Source organism: Monodelphis domestica, chromosome 8 (genome assembly GCF_027887165.1).
Source record: "Monodelphis domestica isolate mMonDom1 chromosome 8, mMonDom1.pri, whole genome shotgun sequence".
Classification (NCBI taxonomy): Eukaryota; Metazoa; Chordata; class Mammalia; order Didelphimorphia; family Didelphidae; genus Monodelphis; species Monodelphis domestica.
This window is the reverse complement of record NC_077234.1, coordinates 220,360,325-220,373,750: the sequence shown is the minus strand read 5'-3', so window position 1 is coordinate 220,373,750 and position 13,426 is coordinate 220,360,325. Positions and strand designations below refer to the sequence as shown.

The 13,426-nt window shown below is 34.3% G+C and overlaps 1 long non-coding RNA gene across 1 annotated transcript in view; it reads right to left on the bottom strand.

The window, feature by feature from the left end:
• Positions 1–418: 418 nt before the first annotated feature.
• Positions 419–13,426, bottom strand: part of LOC130455820 (uncharacterized) — a 109,566-nt gene continuing 96,558 nt past the window's right edge. The window contains exon 4 of the long non-coding RNA XR_008913979.1: positions 419–9,272. This is a non-coding gene — a long non-coding RNA (uncharacterized LOC130455820). The remainder of the gene's footprint in view (positions 9,273–13,426) is intronic.

The window sequence follows — 13,426 nt, the reverse complement described above, 5'->3', positions numbered from 1 at the left end:
TCCATTTTTTTTTTCATTTCCTAATTCAAATCTCTTCCCACTTCTCTCACTTCTCCACTCATACACCAAAGCAATATATCTAAGGTACAGGTCTCCCGTAACAACTGGAGTCCCATGCCCCATGTGCCACAAAATTTGCACCTCAGCCTTTGGACTCCAAAGCCACATGAGGGTACACTGTAGATGAAACTGCACAAAGACAATAGTCATTCTCGATCACCGAGAGACTACCACTACAGGTCTAAGTGGGGGCAACTATATAGTTTAGTGGATAAAGTGCTCAGCCTAGAATCAAGAAGACATGAGTTTAAATCTGACAATAGACATTTACTAGGTATCTGATGCTGGAGAAATCACTGAACTCTGCCTCCATTTCCTCATCTTTAAAATGATCTGGAGAAGGAAATGACAAAGCATTCTAGTGTCTTTGCCAAGGAAACCCCAAATGGGGTCACAAAGAGTCAGTCATGACTGAAAAACTGACCAATAACAGAAAGTATAACCATGTCACCCTTTACTTAAACTTCCATGTCTCCTTATTACTTCTCATGTCAAATACAATGTCTTGAATTTGTCTTTTCAAGCTCTTCATAACCCACCCCATTCCTACCTTTCTTACACATTTCTCTCATGTATTTATCCTATGATCCACTGACTATAGTTTCCTTCAGGTTGTTCACTCATGACAACCCATTTCTTAACTCTTGGCTTTTTGATTGTTCATGCCCTTGTGTGTAATGCCTTCCCTCTTTCTGCCTCTTAACTTTATTCTAAACAAAGCTCAAGACCTTCCTTCTCTAAGGGGACTTCCCTCCTCTCCTCTTTCTTCAGTGCTAATGCCTTGCCTCTAATCTACCCTGTTGCTTAGGTACATAATAGTTTTTATATTATGTCTTGGTTTTGAATGTGGGTTCTTTGGGAGCAGAGGTTGGGTTTTGGTTTGTTTGTTTGTTTGTTTGTTTTTTACCTCCCCCCTCCCTATTTAGCTCAGTACCTAGGATATAGAAAACACTTAGTAAATGCTTATTACTTTGATTTGGTTAGTTTGTTTCATGGGAATTTTTTTTCTATTTTTAATCAATATAAAATAATTTTGATGATTATTGGTTTTAATAAAGTTTGATACTTGGAAAAATGATTTCTCCTTCATTTGTTCTTATTTACCCCTAAATCTTTTATTTCTTCAAGTGAATGTTGCTTTTACCTTGACTAAGTTGGTAACGTTTTCTTTTTGGATTTTTGTTATTATTACATTAAATCTAAAATCTAAGTGTTAACTAACTGCAAAGGGAACACTCAGAGTTAGTAATTGTGGTATGAATAAAGATACAGCAAAGGAAACTGAGGAAAAGGCATAGAGGCAAGAAACAAAAATTTTTAAAGCTGTCATGAAATGTCAGAAATTTCTAGGACATATTAAGAAGATATTCACGTTTAAAATGTCACAGAAAGGTCACTAATAATGAGGATTTTTAAAAGTTTATTCAATTTGGTAATTAAGGAACAACATTTTTTCAAGAGCAATTTAATGTTGAAATAGTGATGTTGGAAGCCATATTACAGAGTGTTTAGAAGATTATGATAAGAGAGTAAGTAGATGTACACAACATAAATATATTTTTAAATAATCAATAGGCAAGCACAGTTGGATACTAAATTTTTTTTGCTTTTCAACTATAAAGATATGATGTGTCATATAAAAACTTTTTCAAAAACATACTCATTCCCATCAGATATTTTTTCAAGTATATGCTCAACAAAATACAGATAATTATCATAAATATTCTATAAAGAGTGTAGGAAATTGATTTTTAATAACGGTTTCTCTTTCACCATTCTCATGTAATAATTATTTCCATGATTTTTAATCCTTTTGTCCTATATCCCTCTCTGAAATATGTTATAAAATGATTACTTAATATTTTCATGATTGTGTTATCTCCAGCACAAATTTTCTCAACATGTACATGCTCTGGTTCTACCATTCCTCCTAAGAATATCTTTCTAATAGTAATAAAAACAACTATAGTATAATCAAGTATGGCAATGTTTCTCAATATGGGAGCTTCTTTGGCATTGATAATAAAAAAAACAGTTCATTCTAGAAAATGAAATGTAGCTTCTCAGTTTTCTGCCTATCCTCCTATCAGTTTCATCTATGAATTCCTCTGGGCTGCAGTTTTAGTTGGATCTCTTAGACTTATTTTCTTATCCATTGATTTTTGCTTTTTAGGTTGATACCTGTAGAAATCATTTGCTATCCATTTTAATAATGAATGTTAGCTTCATTGGCATATACAGAGTAAAGACAAGCAAAGGTCAATGATATCTAGAAAAAGACACTATGTGAGTTCTGGAAGGTGAAAGTTAGTATTTGAGAAGGAACTCTTGATCCTGAAGATCCTTTCTGTTCCCTTAAACATCTGTTACTATGGTTGTTTGAATTTATTTGGGTAAATTTATTGGCACATAATCTATATCTTGTTTCAGAACTGCAGTTTACATGGTGAATAGATATTTATGAGCTTTTTGTATGCCCAGCACAGCACAGTTCCTGACATAAAATAGTCACTTAATGAATGTTGATCAATTGATTAAACCCTGCCAATGAAGGGTTAACATTGTAAGTCAGGCTTCCTTCATCGTTCAATCTGACTTCCTAGTTTAAGATCATCATTGAAGCAACTGAAACAAAAAAGATTTTTAAAAAGGGTTTTACATAGCCATAGGAAACAAGGGTATTCATCATGATACAACATTGATTCAGTTGAGTTCATATTAGCTAGAATGTTAGTCACTCTTTGTTCTGGGCTTTTTAGTTTGGTCATCATGTAGCTACATCAACAGTTCAAACATTAATTTTCCTGGTTCAATTAAGGCTCATGGATGGTTTCAATACCATTTAGGTGTTATGACTAAAAATCTCTTGGAGACTGTTTATAATTTATAATTATTTATTAGGCACACTTGCAGAGAGAGAGAAAGAAAAATCACTTGGTCATCCTAAATAAAAAAAAGTCTTCAAGCTGCACCATGCTTCCTTGTCTCCAGTTCCTGACCACAGCTCAGGTTTGCAGCAAGGGCTGCTTACTGCAGATTACCCAGCCAGCTGTGGGCAGTAAATGCTCCCAAGAGGACAGAGAATGAGTCTCTGGCCAAAGAGAGCCCCAAGCCACAAGGTCTTCCGGAAAAGCTGCTGCAGGCCAAGATCAGACTGCCAGTTAAAATAAACTCTGTGGGATTAGGCCTAGGAGAGAGGTTTAGCTCCCTTCCTTGGAGATTAAAGAGAGATTGGCCCTTCTCCTTCTTGATTTATAATGCTAGTCTTTTCCCTCCTTTTCCTCCCGCTTCTCTTCCTCCTCCTTTTCCTCATAGTCTCTAATTGGACAGGTTTTATTTTAGTACCCAAACTAATTTTCAGACATGTCCCCCCACAGGGACTTCCTCTTGTCAGGACCTGAATTATCACATTACAATTCAGTCACATGACTCAATGGAGTCCTGCTTAATGAGGCGAGTAGACTGGAATAGGGTCTACTGATTTTATTTAATTCACACAAAGGGAAAACAAAAAAAATTCTATTTTAGGTTAAATGGAACAGTTGTTTCTCCTAGGATGAAAGGTATATGTTGACATATTTTTCAGAATCTTGTCATATTCATAATAGAATTTCTCCTTTTTTTCTATATTCCAAAAAGATCATCAGAATGTGAACTGGAATCAAAGCCATGAGTTCTGTTCTGTTTTGTTTTTACTTAGGCATATGAGGAATACTGCAAGAAGTACTTAAGCATACCACAAAAAAATCGTACAGGTTTTATGGCTACATGAGCCAAGTTATCTCCTTTATTTACTTTCAAGGATATACTCATTTAGAATACATAAGGCAAAATAAGAGAAAGGAGAAAAGAGAGTTGGAAGGAAAGGTCATAGAGATAGCAGGTGACAGATGGAATACACCACACATGCACACACACACACACACACACACACACACTCACACACACATACCCCTTAAGAGAAGGTACAAACATTCTTTTAGAGCTTCCTGTTTGCTCAGAAGGTACAGTTGTCTCTCAATATATCATGGTTCACTTATCATGGCTTCATTGTATCATGGGTTTAAAAAATATATATCTAATTCTGTTTCATGGAGTTTTTGCTACATCAGGAGATTTTGTGGATGAATGTTGTACAATGGAAATGCAGTACACCACTATGCAAGTTTACCAACCTGAGATGGTACACACACACTATTGGCTGATGTAATGAAAGGTGACCAAACACAGTGCTGTGTTCTGTATCCCCGGCATGATTGACTCAGTGCTGTAGCATTGGTCTCTTTGCTCTCCCACACTGTACTCATACATTCAGGATCTCTCCTTGTCTACTTCACATTGATGTCTGATGGCTGTATGTAGTATTGCTCTGTGGAGGTATATTTTTGTGAAGTTTTTATAAAAGGTTGAATTTATTTCAAGAATTCTGGCACCCAAATGTTCTATGCCTTCTAAGGTTTCTGGCAGTGAACCCAAGTACCAGAGGAAGATGCTTACCATCAAAGCATAATAAAATAAATCTAATACCACTACCTCATGGATTTTCACCTATCGCTGGGATATCTGGAATGTAGGTGAGAGAGATCACTGTACTTTTAATTGGTTACTTATCAAGAACTTTTAGGATATCCCACAAAGAGAAACTATTGAGGAAAGCATACTATTTTCTCCTCATTCTCTTTCATCCAACTAAATCTTCTAGGAAAAGTCAGGTTGGTACTCAGATAATGAGAGACATCAAAAGATAAAAAAGAAAATCAAATTGAGTTCATTGAAGGAAAGAAAGAATTAAATGTTCCTTCAACAGTTCCCGATACCACCTTTTCTGACAAGTTAAGCAGAAGAAAAGAATGTTGGCCAAACACTTCCAAAAAGCCCAACCTGTGAGAATGTGGGCAATAGTTGAATGTTTCCAATTCTATAGTAGAGAAAATAAAATGCAACATCAATCATGAAAGTGCTCTTAACCTGAAAAAGAGTGTGCGAGTGTGTGTGTGTGTGTGTGTGTGTGTGTATACATGCCCACCTTTGTGCTTGAAAATATCATATGAAATGAAAGAGAATAATGATTGAATAAAAAGGTAGTTGTATGTGGCAGTTATAGGCAACAGAGACCTTGTTTTAATAAAGAGATGTCAACAAGTAATCCTTTTGGAAACCTGCTTTAATAAACAAAAAAATAATTGTTTCCATCAGCAAATCAATTACATGTAAACAATGTTGTATCCTCTAAAATAATACTAAATAGTTCATTGAAGATGAAAGAATGCAAATGATTACATTTTGTCATGAATTTTTTGACTATAGAAATAAAAAAGAGGGACAAAGGTCATCCATAGATTCTTTGCTGAAAGAATAGGCAAGATAAATTTCAGTGGGAATTGAACATTTGTCCATAGGGGAGCATTTGTGTATAATGATACAGAATTTTATCTTTTATAAATTCATTTTTACTTGGCAGTAAGATATCAAGGTGAAGACAGCTAACAGCAGTCAAAGAATGGATGAAGATTTGAGGATATTTGAACTGTCTGCTGGTTTTCATTTTGACACTTGTTAATGGAAATTTTTTTATCAGAGACAGATCTCTAATTTTTTTCTTTTTTCTTTTTTAACATTTTCAAGAGATAAACTACTTTGTTGGGGAATTTCTTATGAATATATGTGACTTTTTTATTCCACTAAAAATCAAATGAATAAAATTTGGCACAACCCTTCTCTTGCTCTTTCTATAATAGATAATTCACCATCATAATTTTTTGTCTTCCTTTAGTCTTTTTACAGAACAAACAATAACTAAACCATAAACTTAATCTAGCATAAAAGATCTTATGTTCTAGAACTTGGGTCTATCATAGTTGTTTAACTTAGTGACATTGGAATATTACATTACCTTAACATATCACAATTTGTTCTCCCTTTCTCTTATTTTGTGATATTTGCCTTCCCTCTTTGTTTGATTTTTAAATAAATAAAAAGCTGATATGAAAATACTTGAATTGGTAGGTGTTTATTAATTTTTAATAGCATTCCTGGGAATGTACTCAATAATTACCTTACAAAGTTACAATTATCATACTAACTCTTATTGTGTAAGCCAAATTAACTTATCACCAAAGTGAGAATGAGATGTTTTCAAGTAAGAAATAGTACCACAGCTGAGCCTTGACAAAAGCAAAGGATTCTCTGAGCCAGAAGTGAAAAGAGTTTACCCCACAGGGGGACAGCCCAAGGAAAGGCTCAGAGACAGGTGATCATTGAAAGACCTAACATGGAAAAACTAACCTAGAAAATCTGTCAGTAAAGAACTGTATGAAAAAACATAATGTGTAATAATCTTGAAAAGGTGGATTGATACTAGAATGTAGACTTTAAATGACAAAAAGACTTTGTATTTCACAATCAAGTAGAAAATGAGACATTTGTAATTTCTAAAAAGAAAACTATCACAAAGTTCTAAAACTATACATTAGGGATTTTTATTCAACAACTTGAGGGCAAAAGGTGAATTAAAGGAGAAGATAATTTGTATGAGGGAGGAAGTTTATAGAGACAAAAATTAGGAAGCTGTTGAAATAGTATGGAAGTTATGAGGGCCTTAAACAGGATGATAGCTATGTGAATGGAAATAAGGAGAAATACACTATAGGGGTTGTGGAAATGGAACTGCCAAGAGTTAACATGAATAAATATGAATAAATAATGTGAATCCAAGGTCCAGGGTGACTTTATGAACTTGGTTAAAAAGAAAGATGGTTGAAACTTTAAAATAAATAAGTTCTTTCTTTTATTGGATAAAAAGTAGAGAGAATTGAGAGGGAAGAAAACAATGAATATTATGTTAGCTATGTAAAGTATAAACTTCCACCATGAAATTATTAAGCTTTTAGGTTTCATTATTTCAACCTTTTTTTTTTTTGGTCAGCTGACAAACTTTATCTAGTTACCAGAAGTCCATTATATCTCAAAGTATTAATGTGAACTCATATCACAAATAAATAAAAAGTATAAATACAGCTGTGGGTGAATAGTATCTTCAGTGAGTTCCCACAAGGGTAAATGTCCTAATATTTACCCAGATGAGACTTTCATAGTAAATTACAACTTCTTTGCCTGGCTATGATTTGGATGATGGATCCTTCATTTCGCTAAAGTATTAAAAAATAACTCTGAGAGCTTTTTTTTTTAAATGCTTTCCCTTATCAGGCCCAGTCATATGCTCATGAATATAATTTAGCCATTTAGCTCCTCCTTACTATCAATTAATCAATTACCTGTCAATTTCCTTTTACAAAAGGATATTTACTGAGAAAGAAGAAAAGAATCAAAATACCTCAGTATTCCCTTTTGTTAAACCAGGAGGCATATTCTCACCTTTACATGGCCACACAGTTGATGAGGAGAGTGGCTTCAAATTTAGGATTTTTGCTACAAAACATTTTCCACAAACATCTGTTGCACACTCTCCCACAATATCATTTAGAGACTAGGGGATACTGGGCTTGAATTTAGCAAGTAAATGTAGCAAAGAAATAATTGGCAGCTCCTGGTGGATACAATTTTTTTCCCCTTTTTTGGAATCCTAAGGTGTGTAGCTTTCTAATGGACCCTTGTATCTACTTGTAAAAAAGTAAAAATTTATGAACTCTATCAAAATTGAGAACCAGAGAATAATTTAGTTATTACATTATTGAATGTCTCACTATTTCTTTCTTGTTTACATTTTAATGCTTCTATTAGTCCTTGCATTTGAAAGTCAAATTTCCTATTTATCTCTTCTCAATTTATATTTTAGGTCAGTGATGATGAACCTAAGGCATGAGTCCCAAAGATGGCACACAGAGTACTCTCTTTGGAAAGGTAGCCCACTCCCCTTGAGTTCAAAACTAAAAAAGCAGAGGGACTAGGGCACAGCTGCTCCCTTCCCCCTCTCCACTGTGCATGACCACATTTTTTTATATCACATTATTGATACATAATTTTACTGTGTTTTTTTTTAAACCCTTACCTTCCATCTTGGAATCAACACTATGTATTGGTTCCAAGGTAGAAAGAGTGATAAGGGCCAAGCAATGGGTGTTAAGTGACTTGCGCAGGGTCACACAGCTGGGAAGTGTCTGAGGCCATATTTGAACATAGGACCTCCCATCTCTAGGCCTGGCTCTCAATCCACTGAGCCATCCAGCTGCACCCTCCTCCCCCCATTCAGTTTTTTAAGGTATTTTATGCTTCAGTTTTTTTTTTTTTGGTGTATGTGTCCTTTACCAAGTTGTTGATTCTTCTTTCATGATTTAATTGCTTTACCATCATTTATTTCCCCAATTTTTCCAGTACCTCTCATTAAATGTTTAGAATCATTTTGAAGTGCTTCTAAGAATTACTTTTGGGCCTGAGACCATTTCACATTTCTTTTGGAGGATTTTGATGTGGCAGTTTTGACTTTATTGTCTTCTTATGAGTTTGTGTTTTGATCTTCCTTGTTATCATAGCAACTTTAGGTGTCCAGGTTATTTTTTGTTATTCCTTCATTTATGTAGCCCATTTCTTGACTTTTACCTTTATATTAAAATTGGACTCTACTCCTGGATAGATAAAGCACTGACCCATGCTTCAGGTTTTTTGTGTAGCTATTTTCTGAGCCAGCTCATGAGGTCCATACATTTTTTATTCCTCAGAGGTAGTATGATCTAAGGAACAGTTTGTTTTCTATTCTTTCTGATCTGTGCTCTGGTTTGTGAATGACTGCATGCACTATTTTCCACTTTGGAATTGTGACCAGGATGCCTATTCTCTCATGCCCACATGCTCTTGTGTGCCAGTGTTCCTCTGTATATGGGCAATTTAATGGAGTCCTTCACACAGTGCCAGCAAAAGGAATCCTGTAATTTCCTTCTGACCAGTTTTCCAAATCCATTACACTCCAGGACTGAGAGAAGTCACTGCTGCAGATTGAGTTGCCTATAAAACCTGCAGCTGATTTGGTTAGGTGTAGTTAGCTTTTTCTTGTTAGAGAGTTGACTTCATCAAACTGTACTCCACTCTCAGGCCTTTCCTTCTGTCCTTCTAAGTAGTCTTAGAAGGGAAAATTGTTTCACCCTGCCCTTTTTTGCATTTTGCTGCTCCATAATTTGTTTTGTTATGTTATTTTGAAGTTGTTTGGAGGGGAACTTGGGAGATATCTAGGGAGATCTTGCCATTTATAACTACTGTGCCTATAGAGAAAAAGAAATGCAGTGATGCTGTTGTTCCATTCTCCAGGAAGAAAATAAACTAAAGCAAAACAAAGTAGGATTATGCTTCTCTAGCATCCCACATTTGATGAGGAAGTAAAAGTGATTTAACTAATGCAGGACCAAACACCCCATTAAATAACATTCTCACCACCCACACACATACCTACTCTGTGGGAGATAAAAATTAAAGCAAGCTTTGGTTCAGTGCTGATATAACTACAGAATATAATTCCCAGAGAAGATTATTGACTTGCTATTTGCCTTTACTCTTTAAGGTCTGCCTTGTGAGGATGGAGAATATTTTATTTCTGTATTTTTCTTCCTGATGCTTAGCACAGTGCATCATGCAGAGAAGATGCTTAATAAATGCTTATGAAGTTGAACCAAAATAAACTTAAAAAAACAGTATTAAAAATAATATATTTTAAGTTTACCTTCTTTTTCTATTCTATTAATCTCATTGTGGTAGTATTTAAATTTTGTAGCATTTATATCATTCCCTTAAGTCCTATCTTAGAGGACTAGAAGAAATGTATTTTCTTGCCATGAATATCAATAAAGACAAAAAACAAAATTTTACATTAAAACAGTACAGTCTTATTGAAAACACATCCTGCTACCAGCCAACATAATTTATTAGGGCATTTCTATTATTCTGGCTAGAGCTGAATTGGGAAGAAACCTAACAGTATTAGTTGATGACTGAATATTATTTATGATGGGTGTTGATGAAATTTCTTAGAATGACAGACTCTTTCCCTGGGTTATGATTAAGCTTTTCTTAAAAAGAAATGCTTAGTTATGGGGAGCTCTTTGCATTGAAAAATTGACTTCCCTCAAATAAGGCCTAAAGTTGGGGTCTTGTGGTACTTTACACTTCAGGTACTTATGTGATATCCAATTTATCACTTTTATCCTCTTTTTTCTTTTCTCTTAACAAGTTGTGAATCACAAAAATCTTATATAACTGTCATATTCCTCTAAGAAAGCCTTTGTTCTAGAATGGACACAAGATTATAACTTATGGTCATAAGAGCTAAGGCCTTAGTATTGGCCTTGAAATGAAATATAAAATATAATAGATATAGGATTACATAGAAATAATTTTAGTTTTCTATAGAATGATCTGCAAATCCATTCTGGAATCTTCCAAGAAATTACAAAAGCATCTAGAATCATGTGTGAACAAAGGGACATAGACTGATGTAGAAGCAAAAACTGATGGATTGTCAGGAATGTGAAAAACAAAAGTGGTCATAACAAGAGTTGTGAATGAGAAGTATCACAACATGGAGCCAAAATTTATCATTTTACTGGTAATTGGTGTCATGTTGACTATATAGTTCCTGAATAAAGGTGGCATCTTCAAAGGAGCAGACTATCTGATTCCCTAACAAAAATAAGTAGCTATAATATGAACAGTTACATATGATAAGTCAAAAATGATTATATCTTTTCCTTGTAAAAACAGGGTCACTAGAGCCTGAATCCTTAACAATATTGAATTTTTTATCATGAAGGGTCAACTCCAGGGTGACAATCTAAAAAATGGCTATACTTTAATTCATTTAAATTCTATTTTTACATTATTAACCAACAACAACAACAAAAAGCATTTAACAAATGCATAAAAAGACTATGTGTGAGACCACAAAATCCATGTTGTTTAAAATATTTTAATTATATATCTATGCTAATATAAATATCTTCTTTGAGTTCCCTTTGGATATGTTTTACTGGAATACTTTTTTCTTTTGATTTTGTGGCTCTTATTTTTAATATAATTGATATGGATATATATTATTTTTATACTTCTCTTTTTGTCTCTATTTATTTTCTTTACATTTTCAATATTTATCCTTTCTAATAACATAGCACAAGTCATTACATTCAAAAATCACAATCTATTAAGCCATTTCCCCCATTTGTTACATTTGTGTTATTTCAAGTTATTTTCAAAAAACAAAGTTTCCATGAATATTTTCATACACATATGCACACAACTTTTTACCCTCTCTATAATGATCTTAGGGCCTACCCCTAGTAATGGAATCTTTAGGTCAATGGCCATGAACAGCTTTGTAGCTCTTAATGTATAATTTCACCTAGTTTCTTTAAAAAAAATCATAGATGCTCCAATAGTGAAATATTAGACCTGTTTTACTATGTTCCTATCAACATTTAATTTGATCACTTTAGCTCATCTAGTTCTCAGTTAACATGTTACAAGGACCATATTTTAGTATATTTGTCCTTAGGCAGCAGACACAATCTATTGCCAAGACCATATTCTTTCCAAAATAAATCTTTCCAGCTTGGCCATATTCAGTGTCACAATCTTGCAGGGATGTAGGTTCTTCCTATACTTCCATAAAATAAATCATAAAGTAAGACTTTTTCAGAATATTTATATTCTCTAGGCCATTGTTATCCCATCTGAAACTATTTGCATTATATATATATATATATGTTCAGGCTTAGATCAAGTACAAATTTCATGTAGGTGTGTAGTGGTTGTCCAGATTTTTATCTCATTTATCTTATATGAGGTTCTATTCATCTCCTTAACTTCTTTCTGATTTATTTTTGGTTCTTAGAAGGGAAAATTAAAATCTGCTGCTATCTATTCCCATCTGTGTCTTATTTAGTTTTTCCTTTAAAAATCTGGGCACTATAACACTTGGTGCATGCTGGTTCAATATTGATAATGCTTCATTACCTACAGTAACCTTATCAGCATAACATTACCCTGTTCATCCATCCCAACTATATCCACTTTAGTTCCAACTCTGTCAGAGATCATAACTGCTACCTGTACCTTCTCTGGATCAGCTGAGGCATAGTATATTATTTTCCAGTCCCTCACCTTCACTCTGTATTTGTCTCTCATTTTCAATGTGTTTCTTGTAAATGCCACATTATCAGGTCCTGGATTTTCATCCTTTTCTGCTACCCATTTTCTTTGCATAAGTGAATACATCCCATTATATTCAATGTCATAATTACAAGTTGTGCTTTTCTATCTACTCCATTCCTTCTAATTTTTGTCCCCTTCTTTCTTTCTGCTGCATCTCTCCTCAGATGTTTAATTTTCTTTAAACAATAACCTCTCCAATTTACCTCCCTTCCTAAAAGTCCTCCCTTATCCTCTCCTTTTGCACTCCAAGTTCCAAATTGGCTCTTCTTACCAAAGCTCTCCATTATCCCTGGTCTCTTAATTATTAATTCTTATTCTATCCACCTTTCCCAAAATCTCTTCCTTATCCCCCAACTATACCCTGCTAATTTTTGGTTCCCATACCCCTTCACATTACCTGTCTACCTCTTGCCATCTAGGTATCCTTCCCTTCCCTCCTTTTTCTTGTCCTTTTGTCTTTTTTTTCCTTTTCCAGCCCCTCCCTTATCCCAATCCCCTTCCCTCCTGTTTTTCTGCATGTTAAAAAAAATACCTCTGATTGAGTATATTATTCTTTCTTTATCCCAAAGCCTGATGTGAGTTGGGTTCTAGTTCTTCCTAGCCTCCAACCCCTCATCCTCTTCTCCATGGAAGTTCCTCCATTCATCTGTCCTCCTTATGAGATATCCATTCCATCCTGCCTTGTCTTGATCTATTCCACTGCCATTTCTGCTTATTCCATTCCATTCTCTCTACCTCTAGTCTTACATCTGCCCCTTCAAAATAACTAGGCAATGATGCCATTCTGAGGGGCCATAGATGACATTTTACCATAACACAATCAAATAATTTTACCTTTCGAGTTCTTATGATTACTCTTTCATTACTTTTGCATGTTTATTATAGATCAAATTTTCTGCTGTGTTCTTGGTTTTTTCCCCAGGAATACTCTTTTAGTTGATTAAATATCCATTTTTCTCTTATAATTATGCTCATCTTTCTTCAATATGTTATCTTCAGTTGTAAGCCCACTTCTTTTGCTCTGGGAAATGCTATGTTCCATGTCCTAAATTCTAAGTTTTGTATTATTTTGATTGTAGCTCCATTGTATTTGAATTTTTCCCCTTGTTATTTGTAATATTTACTCCTTACTTCTGTGCTACCAAATTTAGCAATAATGTTCCTGTGCATTTTCATCTTTAAGTCTCTGTGAGGTAGTGATTGGTGGATTTTTACA